At 39.6% G+C, this 21,460-nt stretch overlaps 1 pseudogene across 1 annotated transcript; it reads right to left on the bottom strand.

The window, feature by feature from the left end:
• Positions 1 to 12,455: 12,455 nt before the first annotated feature.
• Positions 12,456 to 20,351, bottom strand: LOC146391187 (thialysine N-epsilon-acetyltransferase-like; annotated as a pseudogene). Its single transcript, XR_014799901.1, has 7 exons — positions 20,123 to 20,351; positions 19,844 to 19,895; positions 18,540 to 18,623; positions 17,953 to 18,054; positions 17,821 to 17,861; positions 17,537 to 17,644; positions 12,456 to 12,927 (listed from the first exon to the last, which is right to left on the bottom strand). The product of XR_014799901.1 is annotated as a thialysine N-epsilon-acetyltransferase-like (transcript).
• Positions 20,352 to 21,460: the final 1,109 nt, after the last annotated feature.

The raw sequence follows: 21,460 nt of genomic DNA, 5'->3' as shown, positions 1-21,460 counted from the left end.
AATGGATGGATGGATGGATGTTACCAGCCTGTAGAGGGCTCTGAAGATTTGAACAGTTTTAGATGGATTACACTCACAGTCTTACGTTAAAATCTCAAAGAACAGCATTACATATTTGATATTAACAGTAACTCTGGGCCTCTGTGGAGTGTGCAGAATTGCTGAATTATTCAAAAATACAGACTATTAGAGTAACAGGTGTGTTGCATCGCTAACTAGCTAACAACTAGCCTCCAACACAGTGCGTATGCTAGCGGCTAATCTAGCAAACGAATTAACAGCAGAGTGATTTTAGATGTTGTAGAACTATAAGATGATAAGCTGTGTGTCTTTTTCATAACAGTGACATGGTTGTATTTACCTTAATTGAACGAGTTGTCAGTCACGTAAATCCATCAGCAAATAAACTGGAGCAGCCGGGCTATGTAAAAAGTGTAGGGGGGCGTGTTTGCGGTCACATTCAGAGAGTGTGGGCGGGAGCGTGACACAGTCGCTCCACCTCAAGTCACTACTGCGCAGACTCTGGCTCCAAAAATGCAAGATGGCAGCCTCCACAAGCGGGATATGCTTTCTTCCAGGAACCTCAATGTAAGGTCTGTAGGCAGACTCCAGTCATCCGCTCCTCTAAGCATCTTTTCCTGGACCTGCCAAAGGTATGTTTTTCACACTTCACTGAATGCCCTGAGCCATCCATTCTCAGTTCATACAGTGCTTCTTTGGTCACAGGGATGGAGGCAAAGTAATCCAGTTTAGTAAGTTTAAGGTATCATTGAAAGACAGCTTGTGGAAAGCAGTTATCCCTGCGGTAATGTTATTATATAAACAGCTTTAGTCTTTCAAAAGCTGTGCTTTAGAGTTAAGACACTGGGTGTATTTTGTCAGCATTTTCATTCTCCTCTTTCTCCTGTGCAGCTGGAAAGTCAGTTGGAGCAGTGGCTGGAGAAGTCAACCAGCACAGGAGATTGGACAGCAAATGCCAAACAGATCACTCGCTCCTGGCTAAGAGATGGACTCAAACCTCGCTGCATCACCAGAGACCTGCAGTGGGGAACACCAGTACCTCACGCTGACTTTAAAGAGAAGGTCTGCTTTTATTTAAAAGGAAATGGTTACATCACAGATCTCGTTTTCTTGATCTTTAGTTTGGTATTTCTGCAGACTTTAAAAATATGCTTAATCCAATCAATTTTTTCTCTTTGACTTCATATCTAAAGTCATGTTTTTAACAACTAAAATGACTTTGTGCTTCATAACCTCGTCACAAAAGCTGCAGTGACTGAAATATAATACACAATATCAATATGTAATATCAGATTTTTTATGTTTGGCTTATCAAAACATATTAATAACTTTTAGCACACACTTCTGGAACTTTTGTTTCTTGCACACTAATACTCCAAGCATGCCATTTCTGATCAGGTCTCTGTGCATCCTTAGAATTCATTCTTTCATTTTTTTTTTTTCTATTTTTCCTTTTGTCATCATTATTAGTTTCTGTAACAAAACATAAAATTTGGACTCTTATCATTTGGTACTCGCTTTCTGTCTTTGTAGGTGTTCTACGTGTGGTTTGATGCCCCCATTGGTTATCTGTCCATTACGGCCAACTACACCAGCGAATGGGAAAAGTGGTGGAAGAATCCCCATCAGGTACCACCCCCCTAGCCCAGACCCCAACAAATGTCAAAATTCATGAGCCGTAGAGAGTACTGATGCACAAGCTTGGCACAGATTTTTGTCCCCTTTTCCACAGTGAATGGATCTAATACCTGTTTTTACTCCCCCATCTGGTCTTTTTCATTAGAACGTGGTGTATTTCCTAGCTCCATATAACTCTGATGTGCAACAGAGAAAGACATTAGCGTTTAGTTTTACTCCCACGGCTATAATTTGTACACAAGAGATTGTGGTGAAAGATATATACGACTGATCAAGATTTGCCCTATGAGATGGGCAAATGAGATTGGCTTCATTTTTGCACAATGGGAGGAAGTGCTGTCGCATTATCCATGTTTTCTACAGTCACTGTAATGAAGCTAGAGTTCCACGCACATGTAAACTCATCTCGTCTTTACTGCTTTAACTGTTAAATCGGAAGCCAATACTACGGTTGACAGGGTTTATTATGTGAAACAGCAGCTTGTTTAGTTTAAACAGCCTGCGTTAGGAGGCTAGCTTCATCCGTCTCCCTTCCCTGCGGTTGGAAGGGGCGTGTTTCATCTTTTTGCGTTCTCTTGCTTTGCATACATTCTTATCTTGAACTTAATCTGGAATTCATTGCAAAGTGTTTGCGTGGGATTTGAATGACAAGATTTAGTTTTTCAACAGAGTTAGTAAAAAACATGTCCAGTGTGATTAAAATTATCACGGCAAACATCTGCTGAGCTGGAGAGGTACCTTTCATAGAGGTATGGATCTATTGCAGGGGTAGGCAACCTTTCTGATGATGAGTGCCATCTAAAATTTCCTCAGAAGTCAATGTGCCATATCAACCAACCGAGTGCAGATCAGCTATTTTGAAAAAAGAAGAAGCCCAAAACACTTTTTATCCATAACAAGAACACCATAACAGCAAAGGAACTATACAACAGAAAATGCAAATGCTATTTTTGGTCTCCTCACAAGAATGATAAGAAAAAATAAACGGCCAATATGGCATGTTTGTTAATACAGGGATACACATGTTAAAGTAATCTCTGGTCTCCCACTCAGAGACACAGGTCCCCGAGTGCCTAGCATTCAGACAGCTACGGGCCGCGCTGAGAACACTCTTCGTGCGAGAGAAAATCTGCTCACACAAATATGTAGAGCCAAATACTGTCCAAAATGCCTGTGCAATGTTCTTAAGACATTTAAACTCGTCAGGTAGTCGAGCTTTTCAGTTCAGTCAGCTGCATTTCGATGTCCTCTGTGTCCAGCCAGTTAAAGAGAGACAAATCCAGCGGCTCATTAAAACTTTCTTGTTTGATCAAAAAAGAGAACATTGGTCCATACATCTAAAAGTTCTGAAAACGCATAGTGAATTCTGTCTTGAGTCTTCAGATGTATCCATGTATTTCCGTGGTGCTGATACTGATTGCCCAGCCATTTATTTTTTTAATGCACCTTTTCAGATTAATTCACTGCATGTCGTGCCATCAGTTAACCCTTTGCGTGCCAGTTGTGGCACAAGTGCCCAGGGTTGCCAACCCCTGATCTATTGCATAGGTTTCCTCAGATCAAGAAGCTGTCAATCAAAATCAATACAGCTTGTGAAAGTCTGTGCGAGACTCCTGTTCACTGCTGAACAGTTACAGCTTCACAGCAAGAACCTTGAGAGCAAACTGCTGCTGAAGCTTAACCATCATTTTACTGAGTGAAGAAATGGCGCATTTTTACTAAATATGCAGAGATTGATGCACACCCATACAATTTATGGTAAAGTGAGCTGCCTTGTATGTACATATGTTGAAAATGCCTCATTCTAATGTTTTTTCTAAGGCTGCTGTGCCATTTGGAGTAAAAGTGAATATAAAATATACAGCACATCTTGACACTGGAAATTGTTTGCACTGTTTATATATTTATATTGTTTACTGTAGCTATTGGTTAAAAAAAGTGTTATGTTGTGAAAAACTGAAATCTGGACATTCAAACTGTTGTGCCTTAATTTGTTAATGTTTTTACATATATTCTATTTGAAAATACTAAAATTTGTATATTTATTTATTTTTGTTTGTATGATAGCATTTATTTTAAAAACGTAAAAAATAAATCAGATATTACAACCAGTTACTCAGTACTTGAGTAGTCTTTTCACAAACTACTTTTTTACTTTTACTTGAGTAATTTTTTGGACGACTACTTTTCACTTGAATAATAATATTGTAAAGTAATGCTACTCTTACTTGAGTACAATTTTTGGATACTTGACCCACCTCTGTTCATACCATTCAGGTTCACATTGATTTGATGTCTGGAGGGTTCTCAGTGATGTTAAATAACTCCTCTAAATGTGTTAAACATAAAGTAGTGAGCCTGTTTTCAATATGTAAAGAGTAGAAAGTACAGATATTTGCATTACAATATATGGAGTGAAAGTAAAATAATGTCAGAAAAATATATGTACAGACACCTGAAAACTCTACTTAGGAACAATGAAGTATTTCTACTTTATTACGTACCACCTCTGACAGCCACTAAATATGGAACATATTGTCTGAATTATGTGACTTACTTGTAACTTAATGCAAAAATGCTTTTTCCAGCAAGGACAGATAAGTAGAATTTTCAGTTAAGTACAAAAATGAAGTATTTGTACTTTATTACTTCCCACCAGTGTTGGTCAAGTTACCTGAAAAAAGTAATCAGTAACTAATTACTGATTACTTCCCCAAAAAAGTAATCCCGTTACTTTACTGATTACTTATTTTCGAAAGTAATTAATTACTTAGTTACTTTTTAAAAACACGATTTACAACCTGAATAGGTGATAAAGCGATAGATCTGTCAACCCAATTCTACTTTTTCTGCATAATCCATCATACAAAATGTAATCAAATGGAAAAGTCTCTTTTTTTAAACTTGTTTTATCCGTTTTAATCTTTTAACTTTATGCATAAAGCAAAAAATTAAATTATATGCTCCATTCTCTGACTGGAAGAAATTTGTTTAACATTTAAACCTATTTTCTGCACATTCCAGCACATAAAATAACATATTTTTTGTGTTTACACTCAGTCTTTCAAATAGATGCAAGTAAAACACAGCAGAAAGTAAATAAAAATCAAAGACCGGCAGTCCTGTTGCTCTATTTTCACCTGTAAAGCAGGAGTTGGGTAGACGGAGGTGTGCTCTGGTGCCGGTGTGGCGCAGCGGTCAGTGGAAGAATCCGCGAGTTTCTCTGTGAATTTCCCATTACGTCGTTGCGCACTCGGAGCTTGTTTAGGGTTTTTTTCGGTGTAAAAAGAAGTTTTCTTCCCACGCACAACGGACGCTAATGTTTTTGTCACTTTTTATGGAATCAAACTCAAAGTAAGGTCAGTACTTCCACGCTTTAAACGCTGCACGCTCATACTCTCTCCCGCACTCGATATATGATCCACTGTTGATCTGCACACAGCTGTTGTCACGAATGTCGCACTCGCTTACGTCACTGTCATGAGACATTCTCGCAAAAAAAAAAAAAAAAAAAATCACGGTTTTAGTAACGCAGTAACGCAGCGTTCCTACGGGAAAGTAACGGTAATCTAATTACAGTTTTTGCAATAGTAATCCCTTACTTTACTCGTTACTTGAAAAAAGTAATCAGATTACAGTAACGCGTTACTGCCCATCTCTACTTCCCACCTCTAACAACTGCTAAATATGTAAGACATTGTCTAAATTATGTGACTTGTTGGCAACTTGACACAAAAACATGCTCAGGAGAAATGTATATAATTTGCTTTATTCTATGACGTTATACACTTTAATGTAAAAATCCTCTCAGGAGTGGAACATCCTCTGCCTGACAGCCAAAATGTAACTGCAACTAAATTAAAAAACAAATTTTATGTCATTTATGTGTATTCAGACATTTCTATCATACCATAATTTTCTTCATTTTGAAAGGGATGTTTCACAATAAGCCTATGTGCACAGATCTTCAGAAAGCCTATGCAGTGGTAGGGGCTTCAAGTTGTCAGGTTTTGGAAATGGGACACTGTGGTGCTCCATCCCTGCAGTGTGTGGGCTGACCTCATGGCTGCAAGGGTCACAAGGTCATGACGGTTGGGTTAAAGTTAAGCCAGGTGCTTCAGCGCCTCCCCATCGCAGTGGTAGCCCATTGTAGCAGTGATATTGAAGCAGCCCCGGCAGAGGTAAAAAGTGCAGAGATAGATTTGATCCAGTCCAGGACAGTGAAGTTGAGCTGGTGGCAACCAGCAGCCAGAATCAGCTACAGGAGAGCAAAGCCAAGAAGAAATGACTGCTGAGCTGAAATGTAGCATGGAAGCTTCTTCTGTATGCTACCTGTGAGACAGTGTTTAGTACTTTTTGCTCGGAAATACTGAAAATAGCAAAATCTTCAAGGTTCATCTTCCACAGTGTTCACATGTTTCACTCATCTGTGCCACCTTGCTTATTAGTGCTTTACCAACACCTTTCCCTGAAAGACAGATCATGTGCATTACTTGAGATCTTTTGCAAATACAGTGATGATGAGACATCTTCTCAGAGGCTGTACTGTACCTCTGAACTCAGGCATCATGTATAAGTCATCCATATAAATAGCTCTGTCTGACCAGGAGCTGTAGGAATAGAAGTAAAGTACATAGCCGATCTTCGTGTGGAAGATCGACTATAAAGAACAAAAAAAAAAAAAAAGCAGTCTAAGCTAGCTTACAGTTAACAATTAACAGTTTTAGTATTCATGAAAACTGTAAATTAGTTTTGTTGTTTCTTTCCAGTAAGTTACTGACTCTGAATATTAAGCACAGTGATTATTAACAACATAATGCTTTACTTAGACCTAAAGTCATATCAGTGTACTGAAAACAGTGTGTGTGACAACTGAGTGTAACATGATCTCCCTCACCTTCTTTGGTTTTGTGCTGTTCTGGCACTTCAGTGATGATCCCATGAAACAACGGGTTATTGAAAAAGCCATCTTGCTCCAAGTCTGAAAAGAAATTACAGATATAAACATCCATCCATGCATCTATTCTCTAAATGTTTTCAAACAATAAAAACTAAAGTGAAAAATGAAAATCCACCTTGGAAACTAAACTGAATTAAAAACAAAAAGTGAAAATTAAAAGAAAACTAAAGTAACTTGGCTCTGAACCTCTTTTGGGATAACACCTTGGATTTAATATGTTTATGAAGAGTATAAAATAATACATTTACAGTTAAGGCAAAAACTTGAGACATCACTACATACACTACATTTCTGGGTCACTTTCACATGCTCTGCCAGGTTTTCATACTCTGCCAGTTCCTGGAGAAAATCGTAAATAGCATCAGCTGTCATCATTTATTAGGACATGCTAACATCACTGTTCCTCAGCCGACACTAAAAACATTTACAGGCAGTTTATTAGCCCGTTTGCACTGAAACTGTAGAGCACCGCAAGCACAGTTCATCCAATAATATCTCATTAATCTAATGATAACAGCAACACTGAGTTTTTGAAAAATTGCATGGATTTAAGGTTTACAGTCTAATATTCTGAATCACACACAGCTGGACTGCATGAGCGTCCACATGTCAGCTCACCATGATCATCCGCACGATGTCTTTGCAGTCGTCCAGGTTTGCAGCGCGGAGGGAGAAAGCCATGTCAAGTGGATGTGATGAGGTTTGGTTCCAGTCTTATAGAGGACGGACTGTGAGAAGTAGACGAGCTTTGGCCGTGAAATTATTGATACTTCAGTTTGCTTTGCTCCTCTGAGTCCAGTGTGTTACTTCAGTTTCAACAAACAGCAGACATGTCCTGGAACCACTTTACCCCCACTGCTCTGCAGCTGGATACACTCACGTAGGCTGGAGTGTGTGCCATTGAAAATCTGATATCGATCCAACACCAAGCAAATACAGAACCAGACAGAGAGAAGTGTGCCATAACTGATAAAGCGAATGCATCATCAGAACGCTTTATATAACCTACTTCCATACTACTCTTAACAGTGTCCCTGAGTGAATTTTAAACTGACTTTGAAAGAATGGAAGAGCATATCAGAATTATAAAGGGATATTTTAACAAAGGGCATTCACTTGGGGCTTCATGCTATGGAAAATGAATAAATACTGAACCTGATAAAGAATATCTCACTGCTGAGAGTAAACCTGGAACACAAAATAAGGTCAGTTCATTCAGCTGTACATTCTCATTTTTTCGGAAAATCAAATAGTACTGAATAGTAATGAAATACTTTTTCATTTACAATTTGTAAAAAACAAACAAACAAACAAACAAAAAAAAAACATCAAAAAAACAAACAAAAACCATCTACTTTCAATTATGTGACCTGTGTATGGATTTTTTTTTTTTTTTTTTTTTTTTTACACTTTGCATAAAGATTAAGGAAAAGTTATATTTGGTGTTCGCCCAGAGGCCTGTACTACGAAGCAGGATTTCATCTTATCCACGTAACTTTCAATGCTATAAAGCTCAGTCGCTTCTCAGATTGCCATGGTAACCATGGTTACCATGCAAGGGTTTTGCTGTGAATGGTTAGATCAGCAGGTATGAAATCACTGTCCGGTGACCAATCAGATCTCTGGAAAACTCCATCACCATTCCTGGAAGATCTTTTTTTTCTATCAGATATCCTGAGCTGATTCAGCTCAGGATATCTGATGAATACTGATGATTTATAAGGAAAGAGAAAATGCAATGACTTTAGTCTCTACTGATTTCACCTAAAGAAGTTGCAAATGATCCCTATAGCACTGCCACATGTTAAATGAGAATATTGTGGGGTCTGTTGATAATTATATTCAAAGTTATATATAATGGATGTGACTTAAGTATAATATCTCAGCTCAAGAATGATCAAGAATATGAAGTTTGTTAATAACAACTTGCATATGTAATTCCTGAAATATATAAATACGCCTGTATAGACCTGCGTGCTGTAAAGAACAAGAAATACATAACAGGTTATTTATTTTAATACAGGCAATCCGAAATATATATACATCTCAAAATTACAAGTGCAACTAAATGCACCACGCAAACCTACTGAACCGTGCAAACTGATTAGAGCAGACTGTGTGACAGCAGGGCGCTTTCGCATAAAAACAAATCATGTAACACCTGAAGGAGTGAGCAGATGGCAGTTTTTCTAGTGATGGTGAGATGAAGCCTCGTGATGAACTGAAGCTTTCCATCCAACTGATCGACTCATGGTTCGAAGCATTGTGATGATTCATTTCCTCTACTGCGCCATCAAGTGGACGATTCCAAGGAAACAGGCTCTTTGATTATAATGATGTGATGTGTCAACCTCTAAACCACAGGTGTCGAACTCCAGGCCTCGAGGGCCGGTGTCCTGCAGGTTTTAGATGTGCCCTTGATCCAACACAGTTGATTTAAATGTCTAAATTACCTCCTCAACATGTCTGGAAGTTCTCCAGAGGCCTCGTAATGAACTAGTCATGTGATTCAGTTGTGTTGATCCAGGGTGAGATCTAAAATCTGCAGGACACCGGCCCTTGAGGCCTGGAGTTCAACACCCCTGCTCTAAACTGAATAAATAAATTGTTTTCATGGTTATTTATCACGAATATTGTTTCAGTATGTCTGATTCAAAATAGAAAGTGGAAACTATCAAGACAGAGTTTTGGTATGATTGTATAACTGTGTAATCATGCTTATGTACATCTGGATAATGACACAAACTAGTGTGTGGCGCTTCACTTTTTAAAAAACTAAAAGACAGAAATCAGATTATAGCATCTGTAGTGTTGTTGATTTATATTATGGTACTTATCATTTGTGATATTTATTACTTTGTGCATAGCTACTTTATTAGGAGAGATGAAATGAAAAAATCTCTTCCTTGCTGGTTCCATCAAAGAAGAAATGCTCAAGAAACTATAATCCAATTCCACAACACAGTGTGATGGGGAATCAGCTGTGTTTTGCTGTCCATTCACAAAAACTCCCCGGAGATTACCCGACACACGATTCGAAGCTTCGACACACAGGACACATCACTAAGTTTTTCTAACACTATGTGTAAGGCAGTAATCTGTAACTGTTGAATGACCGTTTTAGTCACAATCATGCAGTGCATTAACAGCGATTTCAGGCTTACCGAGAAGAACTGACTATGTGCACGTTAGCATATGCTACTTCCGGTGCGGAAACTCCTGTGGGGAGCTTTGTTTCCGGTGTCCTATTCGCGCCTGGTTTACGGTCCAAAACAAGTTAAGCAATATATCTGTAAATGATGTTCATCGACTTGTCGATATTTTTCCCCCGTGCCTCAGAGCAAAAGAGAAAAGGGATTCAAATGTTATATTTCTCAGCTGTCCCTCGTTTATCGCGGGTGTTATGTTCTAAAAATAACCAGCGATAGGTGAAATCAAGTAGCCAATTTTATTTTTTGACGGTGCAAAACGTTTCGTGGACATACAGTACTGCAGTCACACTGCTAGCGATCGATGCAGCGATTCTGTACTGTACAGGAGAGACGTCACGGAGGAGATCGTCTGCAGCGATCAGGACGCAGGACACAATGTGACGTAAAAAAAAGCATGCAAACTTGCACTAAAAAATCCGCGAAACAGCGAGGTGAAATATGAACCGCGTTATAGCGAGGGACCGCTGTAATTTTGAAGGTAAGTCACAACATACCCTTCGTAAATACTAATGTATAGAAACCGTTACCAGCAATCATTCATTTTTTGTGTGGCTTTTTTCACGGTTTGTTAACATGCTGTGTAGGTGTGTACTTGACTAGCTGATATCGACATAACGGGAAACATCTGGTTTGACTATTCTTCACCTGTAGTTTGAATGCTGAACATTTGCCTGTTTAAATCATAAGACCAGTCATTATACAGAGATGTGCTTCTGAATGTGGACGATGTGTCTTCTGCATGCAGTAATGCAGTTCTGCTTGTGTTGAGTGATGTAAACAACTGATCGATCTAAACCCTTAAACGTCAAAATTGATCATTAGATTTTTTTATGACACAACAGCGGTGAGTGTTCCCACCTTCTGCTCTTTGTAACTTAACGCAATCTTTCCGTTTTCGAGTTTTGGACATGATTTTGGAGTATATCTTCGCAGTAGCGATTGACCGCAAAGTAAAGCTACCGGAAATGCACAACCCCACATCCGGGCTCAAACCAGGAAGTTAGCATTGTCTCGTGCACATAGTCAATTCCGTCTTTCTCCTTTATTCGAAGCTTTAAACTCTCAACAGTATCAGTGTCCTCCACTTCAAGCTCAAATCTCCATCCCTTTTCCGTTATGACCGTAACCGTGAACCTCATTTTCGCGACGCTTCTTTCAGACCTTGTACTTTAAGTTTCCAATAATGGAAACTATCGTTCAAGTGGCCCTGTGTACAAAATTTGACGCGCTTCTTCTTCTGTTTTTTTAAATGAACCTTTTAGGTGTATTACCGCCACCTTCTAGAGTGGCGTATGGATCAGAAACTACAGTACCGCCATTATATTCTTTCTGAAATTTCTGTTTCTTTCACAAATTTAAAAATAACAAAAACTATAAACATTGAGAAATTATTCTTGTTCTTCAGAAGAATTCTGACTAATAAGTATTTATTAGTCAGAAATCTTTAATATATATAAGAATATAGCATATATATGAATATGTGCTCCATTTCTGTGCAATAATCACAATAACCTGTTGCACATTTGTTAATTATTCTTTCCATTTATTTGGTAATTTTCCTTCTTCCCACATCTTGTTATATACTCTATCAATATTTCCTAACTAACAATAACTGATTTGATCTGTACCATGGATGTTTTTTCCCAGATTTCTTTAATGCCTTGTTTAATTCAAAAAAGAAAAATTTACATGAATTACATCCTCATTATTTTCTTAATCATGAAGTATTTTGATATTACTCTTTAATGTTGTTTCCCATCCTCTTTTTTCTTTGTCATAAAGGTTGTCTGTACTATCCACCTTTGCAAATGATTTTGCTAATAATTCAGATTTATTTATCTATTTTTATCATTATCTATTATTGCTGGGAAATAATAATCTTTTGAATTACCAGACTTAGGTTTAATTGTACACTGAACCCTGTCTAGTGGTGTATTTTTACCCAGTAATTCACAGTATTTTCTCCAATAATGATTTTTACTGTCTTTATAACCCTTCGAACCTCTGCTTGTTTCCATATTTTCTGTATATATTTTTATGTTTTGAAAACCTAATTGCGTTGTTTTATTGCTAATGTACTTTCTGCTTTCCACCTTGGTACTTTCCTCACAAACCACCTCACAGACACCTCAGTTAGAGCCAAGCCTCACTCTCCATCTTCATCACCACCACCATGTAGACTCAAAGGGGTCCTGTCCTAAATTCTATCACCGCTCGGATTCTGTCTGCCATGATGGGTCATCATACATTAATTTCTCTGTCTCAATAAATAATGTTTAAGTGATCTCTCCTTATTGCCAATGGACAGATGCAGGGATATTAATCGTCACACACTTGTGCAGTAAAGAGGATGAATGTTGTAGACAGAATAAGACAGCTGATCAAGTTGTTTCACTAACTCATCTAAACTAAGCATTTTGAAGAGGATTAAGCAGCCTTGGCAGTTGTTTGACTTGAAATGGCAACTGTAATCTCAACATTTTGACAGCTTGTTTTGAAACTATAGAGTGGAAAGTTGAGATTTTGTGTTACAATGCAAAGCATAAAAGTAAAAACTAGTGAGAAGTAAAGGAGTAGTGAAGTACTTGTACTTCATTTCTTTTTTATTTCTGACAGCTGCTAAATGTGGAAGACAGTATCTGAATTATGTGTCTTATTGGTAACTTAATACAAAAAACATCCTCAGGAGAAATGTATACAATTCACTTTATTCTATGACGTTACACACTGGAACATCCACTGCTTGTAAATTACATGTAACTGCAAAAATGTAACTGCAACTAAATTAGAAAACCAATTTAATGCCATTTATAAAATAAACACATATCTGAACTATATTCATTTTAAAAGGCATTCTGCACTCTTAGCTTATATGCACAGACCTTCAGACAGCCTATGTAACAGTTATCCTTGTAACGCTGAGGTAGGCGCTTCAAGTTGTTAGGTTTTGCAAAGAGGCCACTGAGTGGTGCTCCATCCCTGCAGTGTGTGGGCTGACCTCATGGCTGCAAGGGTCACAAGGTCATAACGGATGGGTTAAAGTTGAGCCAGGTGCTTCAGCGCCTCCCCCTCGCAGCGCATGCAGTGGTAGCCCATGTGTAACAAGGCGGCCCTTAGCGGCTGGAAACACAGTGAGATGGACCAAAGCAAGTGTAGTGGAACAAAGTATTTATTTGCTATACAGCTCTCCTTACAACAACTTGTCAAGCTTCTTCACAGCACAAAAATTCACCCTCTAATGACAACTGGCAGCCTTAAATATGTTCAGCTGTCACAGACTAAACCATTATTCCACTCTCAGGTAAATTCTTAAATCCCAACCTTCCACCACAGTATACAATATATCAATTAGAATAAATAAATACATAAATACATTTTCACATTTACATATTAATAAATATTTCACACTTTACTGTTACACCAAACCCAATATTATAAAAACCCAGAAACCCAAGCACAACAAGATTCACCACACTCTCTTTACCAATGGTCTCTCCCGGAACCTTTAAATGGTGTCTGGACCCCCGGGGAAACATTTGCCCAAACACCTTGAAGAGGACACAGGCAAGAAAGGTGAGTAATCATTATCTTACAAACACTTATTTGCACCACTTTTATCCCTAGATTTCACACACACATTTGCATTAGTTTTCCTTACTGGTAAACCTTAATCACAATCTCAATCACCATTCTTCTCTCCTGACAGACAACCACCACATTCCTTGATGAGGAGCAGCTGTGCCAGATCTGAAACAAGGCTACCAACCGATCCTAAAATTCCCAACAAATAGTCAATAAATATCTAAACTTCTTGTGTGTGCAAATCCATGCTTAAAGTGCAATGCTAAATAAAGTGCTTGATAAAGTGCTTTTAATAAAGTGAAAGGTGTGCTCTAAGGTGCTATACAGATAATATAATATAAATAAATGCAGTAAGGGAGTCCTCTTCCTTACATTTCCTCCTCCCTGTCTTTAAGCACGAAGTGCTTCAGTCCTCTGTCATCCTAGATAAACAGTCAGCAACCACATTTGACTTCCCCGGCCTATACTGGACCGTAAAGTCATAAGGCTGCAGAGACAGGTACCATCCTGCAATGCGGGCATTCGCATCCCTCATGCGGTTCAACCACTGGAGGGCACGATGATCAGTCTCCAGAGTGAAGTGACGTCCCAGAAGATAATACCTCAAGGCCTCAATAGCCCATTTCATGGCCAAGCACTCTTTCTCCACCGTCGAATACCTTGTCTCCCTGTCGAGTAGTTTCCGACTCAGAAACACCACAGGCCTTCTTTCACCATCCACCTCTTGCTGAAGGACAGCTCCAAGGCCAACTCCTGAAGCATCAGTTTGCAAGATGAATGGCTTGTTGAAGTCTGGACTGTGTAGAACTGGATGTGTGCAAACTGCTTCCTTGAGGTCTCTGAATGCTTGCTTACAGTCTCCTGTCCAACGCACTTTGTTGGGGGCTGAGCCTTTTGTGAGGTCATTCAGTACAGTGGATCGCTCTGCAAAAGAAGGTATGAATTTCCTGTACCAACCTACTAGACCCAGAAAACCTCTCACCTTCCTTTTTGTTGTCGGAACTGGGAAGGACTGAATTGCTTCAATCTTTCCAACCTGCGGCTTTATCTTCCCAGAGCCAACCACGAAGCCCAAGTACTCCACTTCCCTCTTGGCTATGGAGCACTTCTTGGGATTGATAGTCAGTCCAGCCATTCTGATGGAGTGTAGCACCTTCTGTAGGTGAATGACATGCTCTTCCCAGGACTGGCTGTACACCACCACGTCATCCAGATATGCTGCAGAGAATGCTGACACATCTCTCAGTACATGGTCCATTAATCGTTGGAATGTCGCTGGTGCACCTTGAAGCCCAAATGGCATGACTTTAAATTGGTACATACCAAAAGGAGTTTTGAAAGCTGTCAGCTCTTTCACTTCTGGTGCCAAAGCCACTTGCCAGTATCCTTTACACAGATCGAGTGTTGTAATGTACCTTGCTGATCCAACTCTCTCCAGCAGGTCATCCACCCTGGGCATTGGGTAGGGATCAAACTTGGATACTGCATTCAAATATCTGAAATCAATACAGAATCTCAGGGTGTCATCTTTCTTTGGTACCAAAACAATCGGGCTGCACCACTCACTACTTGACACCTCAATGATTCCCAGGTCCAACATCAATTTTATTTCTTTCTGCAGCACTGGCACCAACCGTTCTGGAATTCTGTAGCTCTTTTGTCGAACGGGTGCATCCTCCTTCACCCGTATCTTGTGCTGAACCAGTGATGTGAAGCCTGGTGTTTCTCGAAAGAGCTGTGGGTCCATGAGTGGTTTTATATCAGCCTGCTCAGTAGGAGACAAATGAGAAAGGTCAACTGAAGCACAAACTTGAATGTTAGTTGGAAAGAACTTCTCAGTCACCTCCTCATCCTTAACTGAACGCACCAGTAACTGATAGACCGGCTCTTGTCGGCTGTGGAATTCCTTCAACAAGTTCACGTGAAATGTCTGATATTTTTTAACTCTTTCTGGCATATTCAGCTCATAAGTGACTTTACTCACTTGTCTGACGATCTCGTATGGTCCATGCCATTTTGTCAGCAACTTGTTATCGCTGGTAGGAAGCAATAACAGTACTTTCTGACCTGGAAGGAAGACCCTATCCCTGGCCTTCTGATCATACCAAGTCTTTTGATGTTTTTGTGCAGCTTTCATGTTGTCTTGCATCAATGATGCCATTTTCTCCAACCTCTCTCTCATGGTGATGACGTAGGCTGCGATGTTTTCGCCCTCTGCTTTGGATTCCTCCCAGCAGTCCTTAAGCAGATCCAGGGGGGCTCTCACTTGGCGACCGTATAAAAGTTCAAAAGGCGAGAAGCCAGTGGAAACGTGGTTGGGCGTAGTGGGGCTCGCGGCTGAAGTAGGTGCTCTTGCTTCCTTTTCTGGCTGAAGTGAAAACCTCTGCGAGGCTAGCTGCTTCCTTTGCAGTCTTCGGGTCATGCTCACGTATCCAGATCTCCAGCTCTGGGTTAACCATTCTCAAAAACTGCTCCAGAATTATCTGCTCAGATATTTCTTCTACAGTTGATTTTTCAGGTTTAATCCATCTTGAAAACAGGTCTTTCAATCTTACATAAAGTTCACGTGGCGTCTCACCTGGTTCAACTTTCAGAGATCTGAAGCGGCGTCTGTAGGTGTCAGCAGTGATCTCATATTTTGCCAGAATTGCCTCTTTCACCTTATCATAATTCTCAGAGTCTGTTAAATCCATAAGAATGTAGGCTGTGCGGGCTTTACCTGTCAACAGGGGAACCAGACGAATAGCCCACTCATCTCTGGGCCATCGACACACGTTTGCCATTCTTTCAAACATAGTCAGAAAATGTTCAATGTCATCTTCTGTTGACAGAGGAAAAAGTTTTGGTTCAATTAAAGACCTGGACCCACTGGCCACTGGAATGTCTTCACCATTGAATCCAAGTTCTTGTTCTTCAGATGTTGTAGGGGGCGCTGGCGCCTCTGGTGGATCAGGCTTATCAATTACAGCGTTAACTTGTAGCTGGATTTGCTGAAATTGATGCTGCATGCCTTTCCACCTTTGCTCCTGACGTGACAAATCCTTCTCCCACTTTTGGTCTCTGGCTGCTTGAGACCGCATAAGAGATTTCACCAACCCTGTCAACTCCTCCAATTTGTCCTCAGGGCTTGTTGCTGCCATGGCCTCTAGCTCAGATGAAGCTCCAACTCCTTCATCAGGCTGCTCCTCTTGGCCTGGCTTTCTTCCACCTCTTGTCATCATCTTCTCACTGTGGCATGAGTGACACACTTCTGACACCACTTGTAACAAGGCGGCCCTTAGCGGCTGGAAACACAGTGAGATGGACCAAAGCAAGTGTAGTGGAACAAAGTATTTATTTGCTATACAGCTCTCCTTACAACAACTTGTCAAGCTTCTTCACAGCACAAAAATTCACCCTCTAATGACAACTGGCAGCCTTAAATATGTTCAGCTGTCACAGACTAAACCATTATTCCACTCTCAGGTAAATTCTTAAATCCCAACCTTCCACCACAGTATACAATATATCAATTAGAATAAATAAATACATAAATACATTTTCACATTTACATATTAATAAATATTTCACACTTTACTGTTACACCAAACCCAATATTATAAAAACCCAGAAACCCAAGCACAACAAGATTCACCACACTCTCTTTACCAATGGTCTCTCCCGGAACCTTTAAATGGTGTCTGGACCCCCGGGGAAACATTTGCCCAAACACCTTGAAGAGGACACAGGCAAGAAAGGTGAGTAATCATTATCTTACAAACACTTATTTGCACCACTTTTATCCCTAGATTTCACACACACATTTGCATTAGTTTTCCTTACTGGTAAACCTTAATCACAATCTCAATCACCATTCTTCTCTCCTGACAGACAACCACCACATTCCTTGATGAGGAGCAGCTGTGCCAGATCTGAAACAAGGCTACCAACCGATCCTAAAATTCCCAACAAATAGTCAATAAATATCTAAACTTCTTGTGTGTGCAAATCCATGCTTAAAGTGCAATGCTAAATAAAGTGCTTGATAAAGTGCTTTTAATAAAGTGAAAGGTGTGCTCTAAGGTGCTATACAGATAATATAATATAAATAAATGCAGTAAGGGAGTCCTCTTCCTTACACCATGGTAGCAGTGATATCGAAGCTGCCCTGGCTGAGGTAAAAGTCCATCGATGGTTTGTTCCAGTCCAGGACGGTGAAGTTGAGCTGGTGGCAACCAGCAGCCAGAGCCAGCTACAGGAGGGCAAAAACAAGAAGGAAGACAGGAATGACTGCTGAGCTGAAAAGACGCATGGAGGCTTCTTCTGTATGCTGCTTCTGGGACACTGGCTAGTATGTTTTCGTGCAAATATTGAAAATAAAAAAAGCTTCAAGGTTTATCTTCTACAGTGTTTATATGTTTCACTCACCTGTGCCACCTTGCTCATTAGTGCTTTACCAACACCTTTCCCTGAAAGACAGATCATGTGCATTACTTGAGATTTCCTGCAAATATAGGGTCACAGTGATGATGAGACATCTTCTCAGAGGCTGTACTGTACCTCTGAACTAAGGCATCACATACAGGTCCTCCATATAAATGGCTCTGCCTACAAACGAGCTGTAGGAATAGAAGTAAAGTGCATAGCCGATTTTCGTGTGCCCTGAAAGTAGAAAAATATCTACTGGTAAAAACAGTCGACATCTAGAAGAAGCTAAACCGTGTCTGTATTCATAAAATTTGTATATTTGTTTTGTCGTTCCTTCCAACTGAGTGAATGACTCTGAACATTTATCAGAGTGATTATTAACAGCATAATGCTTTACTTTACACTGTAAACACATAAATATGTATCATTTCCTTTACATCAGTGAAAAAATTATACAAATTTTGGTGCTGCTCACAGTTAATGTGCAGCAAACTTTATAAATAAAACCTCACATTTTTAACCTTTTGTTAAAAATCTGCCCTGTTTTTTTGTTTCTCCTGCTCGCCCACTCTGTCGGTTATTTTCACTTACTTTAAGGGTTTTGTCACATATGGCTTCATATGTTTTTTTAAACACTCAACCATCAGTTCTAAGTTTGTTACAGCTGTTAGACAGTAGATCGCAACAGTGTGTGTAAAAACTGGGCGTAACATGATCACCTTCTGTGGTTTTGTGCTGTTCTGGCACCTCAGCAATGATCCCATGAAAGAACGGGTTCTTGGAAAAGCCATCCTGCTCCAAGTCTGAAAAGAAATTATAGATACTGTTACACGGTGTTTTCACAAGGGGAAATTCAGTTTACATTTAACAGTTTGAGGCTTTTTATCAAAATGTAATCTTAGCAAAGAGAGAGCTTTAAAACCAGCTCTTGACCTTTTGTTGGAAAATACAGTGCAATGGTTTTTCCTCAAAGGTCCATAATTCCTAATTTTAGAATGAAGCTTCCTGGGAAAACCTGTTACCTGGTGGTAGAAACAAATGGCTCACAGACAAATACTTTATTATGGTGTGATAAAATCTACTTAGCTTACACAAATATAACTAAACTAAATTTGGGGTAGCTGTAGCTCAGGCGGTAGAGCAGGTCATGTACTCATTGGAAGGTTGATGGTTTGATCCCTGGCTTCCCCTAGTCTGCATGCCAAATATCCTTGGGCAAGATACTAACCCCAAATTGCTCTCCGATGCATCCATCGGAGTATGCATGTGTGTGAATGTTAGTTAGAAAGCACTAAATAAAAATGTGCTTGTGTGTATGGATGAATGCACAAGTTGTATAAAGCGCTTTGAGTGCTCATAAGAGTATAAAAGCGTTATATAAGAACCAGTCCATTTACCAAAAACACCGAACTATATTTGATTCAGATACTTTTTGGTTAGAAGTGTGTTTTATCTGGACGTGCATTCCCACTTCAGCTCCTGGCAGAAACTCCAGCTGTGGTCGAAGCCCACATTGCTACAAGATGCACATGACTCTATAGAGGAGGTCAGCAGAGAGGTACAACAGTGTCTACAGCCATCTGTAAAACTCTGTAATAGGCTCTGTCATGTTTCAGAGCTGCCTTTCAGCCAGTGTGGTGTTGGATATCCTGTCAAAATGCTGAAATTATGAATGCAGAAATGTGCCACCAGAATTTGATCATCCATTCAACACAATCTGGAAAGTTTCTGATTAGCAAAACTTTCGTCTTTTATCTTTCATCAAGCACTGCCAGTCATGGACTGAAGCAGCTGCATCTGCATTTAAAAAAATGTCAGCTGAATGTGTACGTGTCTTAGCTCAGCTTATTTTACAGCTGCAGACATTAACATTTAGTTTCTGTGTTTCACTGACAAGATTTTATAAGATCTCAAGAATAAACTGTGCACCTCCAAAAATATCACCTTGGATTTAATCGTTTTATGAATATTATTTAAAAAATACCCTGAAAGTCAAGGCAGAGAACTTGACTACATACACTACCTTTCTGGGTGACTTTCACATGGTCTGACACTTTCTCATATTCTGCCAGCTCCTGGAGAAAAACAAACAAAGCATGAGCCCCTCGTTCATAATGAGCTCTCTAAACATTTATTAGCCTGTTTGCACTGAAACTAAAGAGCAAAGCAAGCACATTACATCTTAACCATGTAATAATGACAGCAGCAGCAGAGAGGTTGACGGATGTCAGCCTGACGGTCGATACATGTCACTAAATGTCTTACACACACAGCTGGACTGCGCGCGCACGTTTCCGCTCACCATGATCATGCGCGCGATGTCCTTGCAGTCGTCTAGGTTGGCTGCACGGATTGAGAAGTCCATGCTGAGTGGATCGCAGAGCTGGGCAGCCGCGTTTCCTTCTTCTTCTTCTTTGGGATTTAAAAGCAGTTGGCATCCGTCTCCATTGCATTACCGCCCCTGTCACATGTACTACTCTGTCTTTGCCAGTTTTTTCTTTACTGGTAGAGTTCCCTGCTAACGCATCTGTTTTCTGATTCCCCAGAATCCCTGTGAGAGCTGATGCCACATGAACACTATTTTTATCCACTGACTTTTATCCACTAAGTAACTGTGAACTGACTGACAACATGGTATAAACTAAAAACCAGCTGTCCCCAAAAGATACCAAAGCTTGCCTGCCATCATTTCCTCTTCCTAATCCAAAGCTAGCAAAATTGTACATTGCCTAAAATCATGTACACTGAGATGATTTTATTTTATGTATACCAACCGGATTCCTGGGAATAGCCTCAGTGACTCCTGTCAAATGACTCCTGTTGTGGCTCTTTTGAATCATCTGAAAAAAATTGCACATATTCTTTATATTTGAGGTCCCCAAGAGTGAAATCTTCTTTTCTTTAGCATGTGCATTTTGAGACCTCCATACTGGAATTGCAAATCAGTTTTTTAGACTTTCATGTCATCAAAAATGGTTTTTTCTTTCTTTCAGGCTAATCCAGCATTTTGCAGCATGCTGCCTTATTTGAATCCAAAGTGGAGTCATCCATCAACAACCTTTACACCATCACTATCACAAGAAGGTGGTCAGAGCTGATCCCTGATTTGATCCCATTCTCACATTCAAACCCATCTGTCACTCGCACACATCGCCACTATCTCAGTGTCCTCAAACATGTCATGAACAAGCTGTGACACGGATACAAATCAGAAGACATGAACAACTTCTTCTTTTTTATTTCAGTGCATTAAAGTCCCTGCTGACAAATCAGTGTCATTTCCTGTTTCCGTACTTCTCTCAGCTGTGTTCTTAAACTGATTTTGAAAAAATGGAAGAATAGATCAAAATTCTAAAGGAATCATTTTTTAAAAAGGCATTCACTTAGGATGTCATATAGAATATAGCAGTGTTTAACCTGATACAGAGTATTGCATTATTTATTAGCTATGCCATACTGATGTATTATTGCAAGTCCAACTGCATGTTTTTGAGCCTTTGAGGTTGAACTCTTTGCTTTGCTTTGTGTTAGTTTTTGTTTATGGTCATGTTTTTATTAGTATTTTATATTTTTAGAGTTTACTTTGTTCCCTCCTGTCCACTGTGTGTCTCCAGCCAGTTTTAGGCTTTGTTTACTTTTC

This window comes from Perissodus microlepis, chromosome 3 (genome assembly GCF_051167445.1).
Source record: "Perissodus microlepis isolate ML-2025 ecotype Zambia chromosome 3, ASM5116744v1, whole genome shotgun sequence".
Lineage (NCBI taxonomy): Eukaryota > Metazoa > Chordata > Actinopteri > Cichliformes > Cichlidae > Perissodus > Perissodus microlepis.
Note: the sequence above shows the minus strand (reverse complement) of the source record. Positions and strands in the feature narration are given on the sequence as shown.